The following is a 16,977-nucleotide window of genomic DNA, read 5'->3' as shown; positions in this document are numbered from 1 at the left end:
TAAGAAGTTCGTTTTACAACCACGTGTGCAGCACCTTGGACAAATGTCGTCTACATATTGTCACGGGCCGACCAAAAACATGCGAGTGAATGAGAAAACTCTATGGAATAACGTCGCATATCTTTATATGCATGTGTGAGTACATGTCTGTCTTGTAATTGCGCTGTGTTTGTTCCCATCCCACAGAGAGAAGATCGATGCTGGTTTGATTAAGCCCACGTAATATAGCATGTCAAGAAAAGATACTGATAGGCTAGGAAGATTTAACAATGGATAAGTACTGGGGTTAGCGTGTTCAACTAAAACCTTGAAGACGGTGTCTCAGTAATGGCTGCAATGCAATGACTGCAACAACATGTAAAAGATGAAAACGAATCTTTGCTGACAAATTGACCAGCAAAATATAAACTAATAATTTAGTCCTAAAACGTAATGATTCAATATATACAAGCAAATCAGTTTGGAGTTTAACCAGACGATCGTGGGGGAAAAAAATTCCAAGGAGGAAAACGATATCAAGTCAGATCAAAAAACACAAAGAAAAAAATCTATTACGATGCGTTAGGAAGCCTGAAGATGTTTTGCTTGAAGAGTATAATGTGAAATTTATAGCATGGAAAGGATTCTATAATCGATTATAAAATTGTTGAGAAAAGTAACTCAAGCATAGACATTCCATGCACTTAGGGAATATAGTATATGTCACATTAAGTACAATTATTTGGAGATAATGGTGTAAAGCTGGCGTTTTACCAATCACGATATTTTTATGATCTTCTGTATTTGGAGGTCATGAAGTATATAGGACTCAGATAGGAACTCGGCATAATTTGACATGTATTATATGAACAGTGTATAATCACACACACATTATATAAACATATATACATGTATATATGTTTACATATATGTGTATACATATATACGTATACATGCATATATATGTATACATGTGTATATATACATGTATACATACATGTATACATATATATGTAAACATATATATATGTATACATGTATGTATGTATATATCTATATATATATGTATACATATATATGTATGTATACATCTATATATGTATATATATATGTATACATATATATGTATGTATACATGTATATATGTATACATATACACATATATATGTATGTATATATATATGCTAACTATATACACGCTCATATATACATATATTTATGTATATGTAAGGACATATATATATATATATATATATATATATACATGTATCAAAACAGCAATCTAAGCATATGTATACACGTTTAATTTTTAATAATCGCCAGATGTTACTGAGTGACTGAAAGAGCGAGAATTTCTTGCCTTCGAAAATTGCCAACGCACGAAACTGCCAGCCCTTAAGTTACTCAATAATTTCAGTTGATTATTAATTAAAAACCATATACTTATTTATACTTACGCTTATTTATACACCTACATACACACAAAATGCAATCAACACAGTCTCATAACACACATACACAACACATACACATACGAACACACAGACACACACACACACTTATACACACACGTTGCTTAAGATGAGAAATTTGTTGAAGAATATATTCTTTTGTACTCTAGGCACAAAGCCCCAAATTTTGGGGGAGGGTGGGAGTCGATTAGATCGACCCCAGTACACAACTGTTACTTAATTTATCGACCCCGAAATGATGAATGGCAAAGTCGACCTCGGCAGTATTTGAACTCAGGGCGTAAACACAGAAGAATATTCTTGAAGCATATATTGAAGTGGTTCCTTCCCCTTCTTTGTTTTTTTTTTCAGTTTTACGAACGCTGCCATTATATCAGCCGACCCAGTCGAATCCCCCACATTTGTATCAGGACTCAGAACATAGAAGTCTGGATCGAAAACCATAAATTCCATTGTATATCGTTGTAACATTTCCAGCACACGGGTGTAGGTTGTTTATTCTCGACCCAGGGTGTACAGGCGAAATGTAATGGTTTGTATAAATGGAAAAGATAATGCCGTAACCCGTCCAAATATAAAGTATTTTACAAAATCATAAAAATATCAACTAGATTATGGCTGGAAGATAGCAGTTTATACATAGTAGCTACCCTCAGCTTCCACCACGGCCTCCAGCCGGCTCCAGAGTTTAGTGCATACGTTCCTCACTGTACTCCGGGGAAGACCGCATACTTCCTTGATCTGGACCACTAGTTCGGCCTTGGTGCTGTATGCAGAGTGGTTGCTGTCTAAACTGCACCCTACATGTAGTAATTCTTGAGATTATAATGTGGGGGATAAGGAGGCTAGAAATTAGGGCAGGTGGTGTCGCGGAAATTCTCCGACAATCACATCACATTTTCAGAGGTATGGCCTGAGCCGAATCATCCTGTCATAAACAGGGCTTTCCAACAGCAATCTTTTCCAGCCAAGGTTTGACCACAGTCGATAGCAGTTTCACATAGTTCTTTGAATTGAGACTAAGGACATGTTCAAAGTTGTGGGGCAGCATAGCTTCACCCTCATTGGATATGACGCCACCCTCACTGGAGACGACGTCACCCTCTCCAAAAAACCATCACAATTCTGGGAGGACATGATTTTAATGATGTCCATGGGACGTCTTACTGCCTTTACAATGTCCACAGAGCATTGAGCAGCATTTTCATACTCTGCACGAATCATCATGTTACAGGTAAACTCCACCCCAATATTGCTTCATCCCAGATTGCTTCATCCCAGATTGCTTCAAACCTACATGTCAGCTAACTATTTCCCAATTACGACTTTAATCTTTATGCTTTCCAACGCCGTTTACTACTTTCCAATACATCAAACTGTTTCTGAAAAAGGAGGCATAAAAATCGTCGTGAAACATAGCCCGAACATTCTGTGTATTTATACGTTATTTTACAATAATAGTCATTCAAACGATGATGCAAGCCTTCACCGCAGTAGAGAAGGAGAAGTGAGGGTGGAAATAGCAAAGCCTGATAAAAATTATCTTGCTTCAGAAGCCTTAGTATCTGATTTTACACAACCGCTATAGAAACAGCCTTCCTACCAGATCTCAGAATAACAAATACGTTGAAAAGAAAGAAATTCCATTCGCTGATAAATGAAGGATTTTCACATGTGTTGGAAATCATTATCAAGACCATTTGACGCGAATAACAGTAGTCATACAGTATAAAAAATCTATAATAGTTATGTTGCTTCTTAGAAATACAGAAATTTTAGTAACTAACACATTAAGTATGACTAAATATATTTGATCTCCAGCAAAGCTTGGAAGTGGCAATAAATTTTTTGTTAACTTTGGCATCATATTGAAAACGAACTGAAAATAGTATCACAAAGAGCTTTCACTGTTATATATTTCTTTGCATCTATTATGTGCGCATGTACATGCCGTGCAAATCGTTTGGCTGATAGTCACTTAAAATATGAAAAAATTAATGTGTCTATCTATCGATCAGCATATATATGTGTGTGTACATATATATATCTATATATATCTATATGTATAATGGATGTATAACGTGACGGTTTCAGAGTTTCTTGCCCAGTAACTAACGCTGAGGAAGGTTCAGGCCCTCGGGCCAACAACCGAGAGCATAATTTTTATAGGGATGCTTTTTAATTCTTTGTCTGTTTCCTCGCATACTGTTATTTCCTATGATTTTGCTGCCTTCTGGCGGTTGAATTCAGACCTTAGCTCTCATTTCTAAATAGGTTAATGCTCACTGCATCCTTAGGGCTTCGTGCTAATTTTATATATATATATATATATATATATATATATATATATATATATATATGTGTGTGTGTGTGTGTGTGTGTGTGTGTGTGTGTGTGTGTGTGTGTGTGTGTGTATACATATGTGCATGCATATGTATACACACTTATATATAGAAATTTCGATTATAGTAATTAAGCATAGGTAAACAATCCGTATATAACCGTATATATATATATATATATATATATATATATATATATATATATATATATATATATATATATATATATATATATATATATATATATATATGTATGTATGTATGTATATATATATATATATATATATATATATATATATATATATATATATATATATATATATAAGATATATGTGTATGTGTATGTGTGTAGGCGTGGCTGTGTGGTAAGCAGCTTGCTTCCAATCACATGGTGCCGTGTTCAGTCCTAATGCGTGGCACCTTGTTCAAGTGTCTTCTACTATAGCCTTGGTTTAACCAAAGCCTCGTGAGTGGATTTGGTAGACGGAAACTTAAAGAAGCCCGTCGGGTATATAAATGTATATATGCATATATATTTATGTGTGTGTGCCTTTGTGTCTGTGTTTGTTCCCCCCACCATCGCTTGACAATTAATGTTGGTGTGTCTAAGTCCCCATAATGTAGCGGTTTGGCAAAAGAAAACCGATAGAATAAGCACTAGGCTTACAAAGAATAAGACATGTGGTCGATTTCTTCGACTAAAGCCATTCGAGGTGGTGCTCAAATTACCGCACTCAAATAACTGAAACAAGAAGACATACACACACAAACACAAACACACACACACACGCACACACACTCACCCCCACACAAACATTTATATAATGGTTTGAGTTATATCAATTGAACATATTCTAGTAATACGCACCCACATACATATACATACAAATAATGTTTGTGAGTATATATATATTAATGTAATACATGTAAATTTATAACTTCATCATACCGTATATATTTACCCATTATATGTTATATCATAATGTACGTTTACATATCGTAATGTTTTAACTTTAATTGTCATATTTTTATACAACTTAGAAATCATGCATATTTATAAATATTTTTTTTTAATAAATATTTTGAACATTCATGATATTTCTAAAGTTTTTATTGTTGTATTTGCTTGTCTTTTTACCGTACCTTTTAGACAGTTTAGAGACTGAATACTATAAATTCATTTATTGATTCTTGAAGGAATTGAACACACATATTGTATCTTGCGTTGGACATATGGTATTATTCCTGGGATTTTCCACCCTTATGTATCCATTTTTACTATAAGATATATATATATATATATATATATATATATATATATATATATACGAATACAAGCCCACATACACAAGCTCGTTAAAGAATGTGTGTGTGTGTTTGTGTGTGCGTTTATGCAAATGCAACTATGAATATAAGTGATTTTATATGAATGAGTTCAATTTTACAAGTTGACACCTAAGCATATTCTTTCCTTCAGTAATCAATCATTGATCAAAGGTTGCCAGTTGGACAACAGAATATTTGATATTAGTCTATGATTTCTCTGTATACACATCACAGTGTTTTTCTAACACACATTATCTTGATCGATATTAATAGTGATAGGGAAAGCTGTCTGCAGAACGTTTTCAATGTGTCAGCTTGGCAAGTAGCATAAAAGTTTTTATCAAGTAATTCTTGACTTTTTTTCTTTCACTGTTTTGTTAGTACAAGGTAAATATATATAAAGGAAAGAGAAAATAATAAGAGAAAGATATCGAAAACTTCATTTGCAGATAGAAATACTTTCTATGTGCGAAAATCATTAGCAAACAATAACCACCTCAACATTTGCCATAAGTTATAAGAATATTTGTAAATTAATATTCGACTTGACTTACGTTTGCTCTTATTACTGGTAGAATTTCTGTGGGTAGCAAGCTACTGCATGCAACCTTAGATACATACAAACTTTCAATAAACTTTCAAGAGCTCAAAGGCCTTCTGATAAACTTTGCTATTCCTAAGAGGCAACCTTTCTCTTGGAGCTCCACAGGACATTTCATAATAATCTCCGAGAATCTTTACAGTTTTCATATTTCAAATTCTCGCAATTTCAAACTTTAAAAGATTGTATTTATAAAAAAATTGTTCCTTTTCTTTCTTTACAATTCTGGAATCAAACGGACATGAAGACTCAATCACGAAGCAAAAAAAAAAAAAATGATTAAACAAACTTTCCTTTCCAATATTGAATTACCCTCATTTTACCATATGAATTCAAATCCTGCTGCTGTTAGAATTAACTTATCTTTTTTTTTATTTTAAGGTTAAAAAAATAAATGCTAATAAAGAATTTGGATTCCTAAAATCTGTGGTGCTTCTTCAAAATATGCTATTTTTGCCCTAATTAGGTATAATTCTTTATAAGAGTTAAAACAAACACGAAAGAATGTTGATGAAAGATGCAAAATTAATGATTTATGGAATATTTATTTCATTCTGTTATTGGTTTCCACCATTAATATATATACATACGGGTGAGTATCATTGTGTATAGAAGAAAATATGACCCAAAGAAATTCCAATTTTGTCTGATTTTCACGTTTAATTTACAATCTTATAATAATATATGATAATATAATATAATGAAATGATAGAATATTAAATGTCCATTCTGACTGAACTAGTACTTTCATACATTAAACTATGCAATCTTCAGGTTTATGTAGTAGTAGTGACAATTATGCTTTACAATTTACAACTGTATTGAGATGGCTAAAATATGTGCTTTAAATACATTTTTCAATATTTCATTTTACTTTAAATAGCCGGTTCTTTTGGTCAAACTATTGTATGTCCAGCTGCTTCAGATGCCAAGATATGAAAATTGTCAAAGCGTAATTTTTCAAAAGTGTAGTAAGTCCCACATACGACAGTTTTTCTAAAATATTTCTGACTGAAAATATCATACATGCATGGAATTACGATTTTATGCACCTGAGAAAGTATTATTGTTCAGCTGAAACTGCTGCAAATGTAAAAAGAAATGGAATGGTGAAATTATTTTTCCGTTTTCTGATAAAGCAACCTTTTGGACTTACGAAACATTTGCATAATAGGAAAGATGTGTAGTGACAGATAATTAAGTCCGGAATCAACCGTGAGCGATTCCTACTTACGAGGGCTACGGAATTAGCAGAAACTGACTGATCAATACAAGGAATTCACGACCGTTGTTTTCGGGCGATTACAGTCCCTGTCAGTACATACATATATATATAAAATTATGTGCTGTAACTACATCATTGGAGCTTTTTAGCTCTTATTCCTAGCAATGTAGGTGTTCCAACACCGTAGTCATATTTAGTGACGATTATAGTTTTCCATTTTGGAAGCACATTGCACACAACTGTCTAAATTAATTTTATATATATATATATATATATATATATATATATATATATATATGCATGTGTAAATTTATACATGTGCGTGCATATACGTGAGTGTGTGTCCGTGCGCGTGCGTACATCTGCGTGTGTAGTCAGCGAACGGCTTCAGCCCACTAAATTTCATTCGCGTGACATTGATCGGCACAAGCCTACTGCAGAATTCACTTGCTCAGGGAGCGGCATATTGAGAGTGAGATCTTGAATCACTCGGTTAGAAAGCAAAATCTTCAACCAAACTTGAAAGAACCATGAAATATTGCAAACTCAGTGAAAGCGGGGAAAACTTTATATTTTCAAAAAGCCGTAATCTTTGTAAAGAACCAAAATAAATAAACAACACTTAGAAAATCACTGTATATCAAGGACTTTGGTACATCTGATAACCTTGCATAATAAAATACTAATTGAAATAACAATCAAATTAAAAGTTGCATTCCAATTCCATTTCTTAATGTTCGGTAAATTTTCAGACATTATATTAATATAATCAGATTGAAGATTCTTTCAAGAACGAAATAATAGGCTTCCTTATTCTGATTAGCTCCTCTCACAGAAATCTTTGGTTTTGCTTCTTAACGAATTTGGAAACGTTGAGGAAATTTAAAGTGTTTAATAAACTTTACTAATTAACTTATATTTTACGAGGAGAACGTTTAAGGAATGTATTAAATTCTATTAAGAACTTTATATTGTATTAGCTGAAATTAACACAGGTGTTACTCCAGCACCTAGAATTGTGTACTAAACTATTTAAATCTTACAGTGTGACTTGTATTTTCAACAAAGAAAATACAAAGCACACACACACACACACACACACACACACACACACACACACACACACACACACACACACACACACACACACACACACACACACACACACACACACACACACACAGAGGTTTGGTGATGCAAACAGGAAAAATTGAACTCGATATATGAATGGATGTCTACTTTTTGTTAATGTTTATCACAAGCAACAGAGTGACTCAAGAACCGAGAGTTTCGTGCGGTAGTACACGAGTCACACTGCTGCTCCTGTGATACATAGATATTGGTCGGTCCAGCTCCATAGTAGAAGACACTTGTCCAAAATGACGCACGCTGGGACTGAATCGAACCGAGCTAACAACACGACGCTGCAAAGCGAGCTTCTTCCTCACAGAGACATACAAATAAGTTAACAGTTACGATAATATATATGTATTATATATATATATATATATATATATATATATATATATATATATATATATATATTACATATATGATATATTATATATATATATATATCATATATATATGTATATCATATATATATATTATATATATTATATATCATATATAATATATATTATATATCTATTCGTTTTTTTTCGTCTTTGTTTTTGTATACATTCGCTGCTTTCTTCCAAGGTATCTCATGCTCTTAGCTTAGTTTTTCCTTGGGGCTGGCCAGATTGGAGCAATATCGAGTATAACTAGCCGAAATTGCAAAGATAATCTGGAACTCGAGTGATGAAGGAAAACTCCGAACGATCTGTCCTTGTTTTCTTTGAATCGTCTATCTAAATGTTTTGTTGTCCCTTTCTTGTATTCCCTAACTTGTATTCCCTAACACACACACACACACACACACACACACACACACACACACACACATACACATATATATATATATATATATATATATATATATATATATATATATATATATATATATATATTATATATATTTTATATATTATATTATATATCATATACATTATATATATATTATATTATATATCATATATATTATATATATATATATATATATATATATATATATATATATATATATATATATATATATATATATATATTATATTACATATATTATATATATTATATAATATATTGATAGGAAGGACAATAAAAGAAAGAAAGAGTCACATATTTTTACAGATATTATATTATATATATATCATATCATATATATATATTATTTTTATATATATTATATATATTATATATATTTTATCATCGACAGAAAGGAATAAGACGAAACAAATACTGAGACAATGAAAAAAAAAACGCGTTGAAGTTCAGTGGTCCAACATGGCCCGTTCTATTATCTCTCTCTCTCTCATATATATATATATAAACCGGCTCTCACAAGACGCCGGAGGAAGCATCACACTTACTTTAGTAAAAGTGAGAGTGACGAAAATGACAAGAAACTATAACTGCAATACATGTAAATAGCAGTAAACTATATGTAATTGTTGGAGAGAAAAGAAATATATAAATTAAACAGTAAAAATTTCTGTCCAAAAGATTGAAATATTAAATTAAAGAGACACTAAAATTATGTCTTCCAGATAAACGTTAGACGTAAATAAAATAAATGGTAAAAGGAAATGTAAACAGTAATAACAATGATTGCTCCAGTAATTTTGAATCCACGTATAATTTCATATACTTTACGTGGAAACATGGCTGTGTTGTATGATGTTTGCTATTCAACTATATGCTTTCGATTTCGGTCTCACTCCGTGGAACTTTGGACGAGAGTTTGCTGCTATAGCTCCGGACCGACCAATGCTTCTGAGTGGATTAGTTTGATGGAAACTGAAAGGCCATTGTATCTATTTATCTATCTATCAGTATGTATGTATGTATGTACGTATGTATGTATGTATGTATATATTAGGGATAAAAATCCAAATTTACAGGTAAAAACTCAATTTAATTTAATTTATCAAAAATAAAAATTAAATTAAGTTTCACAGTGTATAATATATAAATATATAATTTAGAGAAAAGAACATTTTTCTATCTATGACTGAATTTTCATGGATGAGTTCAGGATATGTGGTCCTTTTCTGTAAATTATATATATATTTGTGTGTGTGTGTGTGTGCGCGAGTATGTGTGAGTGTCCGTATGGATGTGCGTATCTTTGTTTGTGCCTGTCTCCCATCACCACTTGGTAACCAGTGTTGATTTGTTTACGTCCCTTTAAACTGGCAGTTCAGCAAGTGAGACCGATAGAATTCGTATAAGATATTAAAAAGTAAGTACTGGGAGCAATTTTGTTCGACTAAATCTTTCAAGGCGTGTTCCAGCATGGCCGCAGACCGATCACTGAAACAAGTAAAGATAGAAGATAGAAATAGTGTGCGAGCAAGCATTGCGCACGTCGACTCGAGCTTGCGTGATATCCGAGTCTGGTTGTGTAGTCGGAAGCTTGCTTCCCAAACACATGGTTCTGAATTCAATCCTAATGCATAGCACTTTGGGCAAATGTTTCTACTATAGCCAAGGACCGACCGATGCCTTGTGAATGTATTTGGTAGACGAAAACTGAAAGAAGCCTGTCGTTCCTATATATGTTTATATATCTGTGTGTGTGTGTGTGTGTGTGTGTGTGTGTGTGTGTGTGTGTGTGTGTGTGTATGTGTATCTTTCTGTGTTTGTCCCAACCATTCTTTGACAACCGATGTGGGTGTGCTTGCATCTCTGTAACATAAGGGTTCGGCAAAAGAGACCGATAGAATAAATACCAGGCTTAAAAAAGAAGTACTGAGATCCATTCATTCAATTAAAAAAATTCAATGCAGTGCCCCAACATGGCCGCAATTTGATGGCTAAAATATGTAAACGATGACAAATAAAAGGTAATTTGAGATCGATTCAGTCCTGCGTAAAATTTAGAAGACGATGTTGTGGTCGAAGATATACCACATCAAGTTCAGTTAAGAGTATACGTGTCTGTGAAATACCCAACCGCTTATATAATTCAGTAGCAGTTTGGATCTCAGATTCTCGAGAAGGCAAGTAACATGTGAAACACTTGATGATTACTGGTTTCGCCATCCAAGCTTGCGTTCTTCTACTTGCTTGTAGACTTCGACCTATATGCTATTATATGGGAAAACAGGCTTTATTTGTTCAATGTAATAAAAAATGCTCCCTAATTGTACATACAATGACCAGAAAATAGATTAACAATAACCAAATGTTATATGAATAAGCAATATTAAACATAAATATGTTATGTTACTAACACACTGCGTGACCATATAAAGAGGGTCATATGTAGACTAAATTCAAAGAAAGTCAAAACTTGTGTCTAAGAAAAGGGTCTTTGAAACAACAGCTATAAACTTATTGAATAAAAAATATCTGGTGACACGCGAGCTTTGGAAATATATTCTTTAACAAGGACAAAACATGGAAAAGTAAAACAGAAAGAAAGAAAAAAATTGCTTGTGTTTGGAATGGCGTTCATCGAGTATCTGTTTCTCTTTAAATAATGTGAATGCCATTCCGTGACTAACGTTTGGCATTAAAAGAATTGAGAAAAAGAATGAGAAACAAACAAAATTCTTTGTATTTTAGGTTTGAATCTATTATTTGATTAGGCCCGATTAAGAAAGAATTTACACACACCACATACATACATACGTACATACATACACAAACACGCACACACAAACGCGCACACAGACAAATAAGTAAAGGCAAACACACATATGACATAAATAATACACGCAGACTTACATACACACACGCAACACATATGTTTATATATATTTCAGTGCGTATATATATACATATATGTGTGTGTGTGTGTGCTGCATGTCTTATATTTAAACATGTTTTGATTTGTTCAGAGTCGATCGATAGTTCACCTTAAATCTAAAATGTTAATATCGAGAAAAACAAAAATAGGAAGAAAATGAAAAACAAACAAAAAAGAAACAAAGACTATACAAATATCCTTCCATAGTTTTACCGTAATATTATCATTATTTTTATTATTGTTGTTGTTGTTGTTGTTATAGGTTGTCTGTTTGATGAAGAGCAGGTGATGTTTGAAGAGCTTTCTGGAGCTTTGAAAGAAATGTTTGTAAGTAAAAAGAGATAGAAGAGAAATAAAGTTGAAGGCAGGCCGACTGTTCACCTTTAATCCTCATTTTGAAGCTATCCTTACTGTAGTGTTGTACATACTCCCTGACCTCACATGCACATGGATCAATAAGCAGTGTGGATTTCTCTATGCGAGCAGCGTTTGTCGTATAGTTTGCGTATATCTGTGTGCAGGTCTGTATGGTGAGCGATGTAATTAGGTAGAATAAAGATTCGCAGATTATACGTTCTCTCTTCACTCTCCTTACACACTCACCCACACACATGCATGCATACACACACGCATGTATATGTTTATATATATATATATATATTCATTCACACATGATGGCCGTCAACTCGTGTCCGAGGAAGACTATTGCTGACCTTCAGGAACATTGTGCGCTCTAGGACTAACTTATATTTTACATTTCTGGCTTCGCTGATGGCCAATGAGCCCTGCTCTTGACAAGCATACGCTACTGAAAATATTGCAAACCAAGCTTTCCCCATTCACTATGCTAGTAGTGCGCTTTCGAGCAGCACGCTTAAGTTCTTCATGCAGAATATGTGCTCTCTCAAAAGTGCCAACCCCGTCCTTAACCTGTTTTCTTCCATCTGTGACGATGATAGGCATTGCTCTTCCAGTCGGTCTCCTGGATATCACAGGCTTTTAATGAGGACTTAGCACATATACACACATATATTTGTGTATATACACACATTCTTTTAATCTTTTACTCTATTATTTGCTTTAGTTATTTGACTGCAGCCACGCTGAAGCATCGCCTTTAGTTGAACAGGCTTCTTTCAGTTTCCGTCTACGAAATCCACTCACAAGGCTTTGATCGGCCCTAGTCTATAGTAGAAAACACTAGAGCAAGTTTCCACGCAGTGGGACTGAACCCCAAGCCATGTGGTTGGGAAGCAAGCTGCTTACCACACACACACAGTCACGCCTGCGCATGTGCAGGTTTTTTCTGTGTCTATGTGGTGAAATCGAAATAGCATGTAGGGAACTAGCAGTGGTAAGAAAGATACCGAGAAAGAGAGAGAGAGAGTTCTTAAAGCAAGGCACATTTTTTTTCGATTATGGACCAGCATAAACCTCAAACAACAAAATGGGTCTTGAATTTTAAAGTTGCGTCGATAGCGTCACTTGTATAAATATATATCTACGCTTTACCTCATGTATCGAGTACTTTTATCTCGTTCATTATAAAGAATTCACAAATCATATATGCACACACACACACACAGAGGCACACGCACACATGCACATTTATACACAGACGTTTAGCGGTATTTCGTCTGCCGTTACGTTCTGAGTTCAAATTCTGCCGAGGTCGACTTTGCCTTTCATCCTTTCGGGGTCAATAAATTAAGCACCATTTACACACTGAGGTCGATGTAATCGATTTAATCCCTTTGTCTGTCCTTGATTGTCCCCTCTATGTTTAGCCCCTTGAGGGCAATAAAAAAATAAGAAACGCTACCACGTCGTGCGAAATGCTTAGCGTCTGTCTTTGGGTTATGAGTTCAAATTCTGCCGCGGTCGACTTTACTTTTCATCCTTTCGGGGTCGATAAATTAAGTGCAAGTTGCATACTGGGATCGATCTAATCGACTGGTCCCCTCCCCGAAAATTTCGGGCCTTGTGCCTAGAGTAGAAAAGAATAATACAAAGGGGTCAATATCTATGATATCTGCATGTTTTCTCAGTCTACTGAGATAAGACCCTTTTCCTCTTATTTGTTTCAGTCATGTGACTGCGGCCGTGCTGGAGCACCGACTTAGTCGAACAATTTGGCTCCAGGACTTATTCCTTGTCAGCATAGTACTTATCCTATCGGTCTCTTTTGCCTGACCGCTAAGTTGCGGAGTTGTAAACACACCCACATCAGTTGTCAAGCGATGGTGGGGTGGGGGCGGGGGGCAAACACACACACACACACAGTGATGTCGCAACTCATTTCTACAGCTGATTTAACTGGAGCAACGTGAAATAAAGTGTCTTGCTCAAGAAAACAATTCGCAGCCCAGTCTGGGAATCGAACCCACAACCTTCAGATCGTAAGCTCGACGCTCTTACCACTGAGCCATGCGCTATCTCACATACGCACGCACACACACACACACACATATATATATATATATATACGCACACACACACACACACACACACACACATATATATATATATATATATATATATACGATGGGCTTCTTTCAGTTTCCGTCTACCAAATCCACTCACAAGGTTTTGATCGGCACTAGGCTATAGATGAAGACACTTGCTCAAGGTGTCATGCAGTGCGACGGAACCCGGAACCATATGGTTGGGAAGCAATCTTCTTACCACACAGCCACGCCTACGCCTATTTATCGTAAAATATTTACATCATTCCAATACATATATTTAAGAAAGAGTAATACGAATCCATGGACATGAATAGACCTTTAGACTATCACAAACAAAGCACCAATCTTTTAATTCCAAACATTTACCGATTTATGTTCTAATACCAAACTAAAAACCAAAGTCTTTACTGTGTGATTTGACATATTTTCGTTACAACTATATCAAAATATTTTAATTTCCATTTTTCCAAGTTGAAATTTGTCATATCATAACTAAATTCTCAATAAAATGCCACAGATGTTGATTTTCATTTTAAATTTTCTCTTCCTTCCTCTCTCTTCTTTCCTCATTTCGGTATATCATCTTAATATTTTTATACTAAACTTATCTAAATTTGTTCCATTTTAAATTTTCAAATTCTTTTTACCTCTGTCAAACTGTTTGATGTGCTAACATGTTCAATATTTTTAAGCTGGCAAACTTTACTTTATTTTCTCAGCTATTTTCTAAATATATATACACATATATATTTGTCATAGGAATGTTTCAGAATTTTGATTTATTCCACTATGTGTTCGATATTTTTTGACCTTATATACTTTATATCAAAGAATAACTCTTTAATATGTTGGTTTTATATATTAATATATTTTAAACATTTGCGCATCTCATTTTTACCCTAAACTACATAATTATATCTCATATTGTCAATACATATGTTTGCTGTTATATAATTCCCGATGATATCATTTCACTATTTCTTATATACAATACTAATACAAACAGGTTCTCATATATTGATTTTCAAGAGTTTTATTTATAATGACTTTTCACAAAATATTTATGACATTTAAATCAGATTCTCTTCTGTATAATTGAACAAAGAATTCTTTTGTAGCCTACTTTTAAGGAAAATATTAAAAAATGGGTCACAACTCGAAAAAAAGGTCACTACTAGAAAAAAAAATCTCCCAATGTAAAATCTTCCCACACAAATTACACCGGTTTCAAAACTTGGCACAAGGCCAGCATTCTTTGGGGAGTGCTAAGTCGATTACATCGACCCCAGTGCTGGACTGGCACTTATTTTATCGGCCCTGAAGTATAAAAGTAAAGTCGACCTTCGCGGCATTTGAACTAATAAAATGCCGTAAAGCATTTTTTGTCCGGCGTAATAACAATTCTGTCAGCCCGACGTCTTACACTTTCAAGTAATATCAAAAACTATAGTAAAGAACAATTAATGGTCGTCGTAGACTTACGACCTATTCGACTTACGACCTATTCGACTTACGACCGATCAACTTTATGACCATTGGCGCGCCAGCTCCCGGCAGCAATTATAAATAGTGTAATGGGCTTAATTTCTTAGAAATTAACCCGTCTACGGATGATGTCAGCTAACAAACTCTTCTCCTAGATTTGGTTATCAATCGCCATTGTGTTGGATGACTATCCTGTCACGGAGACATCGAGGCAACATCGTATTTGTTTATAAGACGACTGCTTAAGACTCCGAAATTTTTGACTAACGCCAGTATAATAGTATAATACAGAATGATGAGAATGTACTCTAAAAATATAGAAATATAATATAAAGCCATGTAGGCCTATAAGCCGACTTACGACCGATTCGACTTATGACCAATTGTGGTCGTAAGTCGACGACGACGACGACCTGTGGATGCGTAAAATATATATATATATATAAGTTCGTTTATCACATAAAAAGTTGTCAGTCTAATCTGAGTTTTGCTCCAGGATGGGCTGTTCACGAGCCTGGGGTGAAACACAAAGCTGAATGCCAACCTTTTATATAGAAGACATATCTTATCAATATACTTTACAACTATTATATACATACATACATACATATATAAATATATATATACACACACAATACACATATATATATATATAATATACAATAAACACACACACACACATTATATTTATACATACATATATATATATATATATATATATATATATATATATATATATATATATATATATAGATAGATAGATAGATAGATAGATATAGGTATGTAGGTGTGTGAGTATGAATATATGTATTGTTGCAATGTTATTACTCCGAATATGCTTGATGCACGTTCGAACTGGGAAACAAGCTGCTCACTGCATTTTGTCACGGAGAATATATTTCGTTTGTTGACAAATGGTGTGCATACACCGAGGTCAGCTCGCAGCGCCACCTTTCCAACACTGCCAGATGCTAGCATTTCGGAGTAGTTATCTCCTCATCGCTCACAGACACTAAGCAAACGTCGCTACAAGCTGAATTAAGAGATAACCTCTCTTTTGTTTTTCCAGTTACCGTACGATGACTGGCAGCGCTATGCTGCGATTCACCGTAGGTAAATTAAGGACGGGGAGTATGCAAATACACGTACAGAGGTATACACACACGCATATATAGATCCATACACACACATTCTGTCTGTCTGTCTATCTGCCTCTCTCTCACA

General features: G+C 34.2%; 1 long non-coding RNA gene across 6 annotated transcripts in view; it reads right to left on the bottom strand.

Moving 5' to 3' along the window:
* LOC106879245 (uncharacterized) overlaps positions 1-16,977 on the bottom strand; it is a 605,185-nt gene that overhangs the window by 52,654 nt on the left and 535,554 nt on the right. The gene's annotated exons all lie outside the window — the stretch shown is intronic.

The sequence above is a fragment of the Octopus bimaculoides genome, chromosome 1, assembly GCF_046866305.1.
Source record: "Octopus bimaculoides isolate indiv1 chromosome 1, ASM4686630v1, whole genome shotgun sequence".
NCBI lineage: Eukaryota > Metazoa > Mollusca > Cephalopoda > Octopoda > Octopodidae > Octopus > Octopus bimaculoides.
Note: the sequence above shows the minus strand (reverse complement) of the source record. Positions and strands in the feature narration are given on the sequence as shown.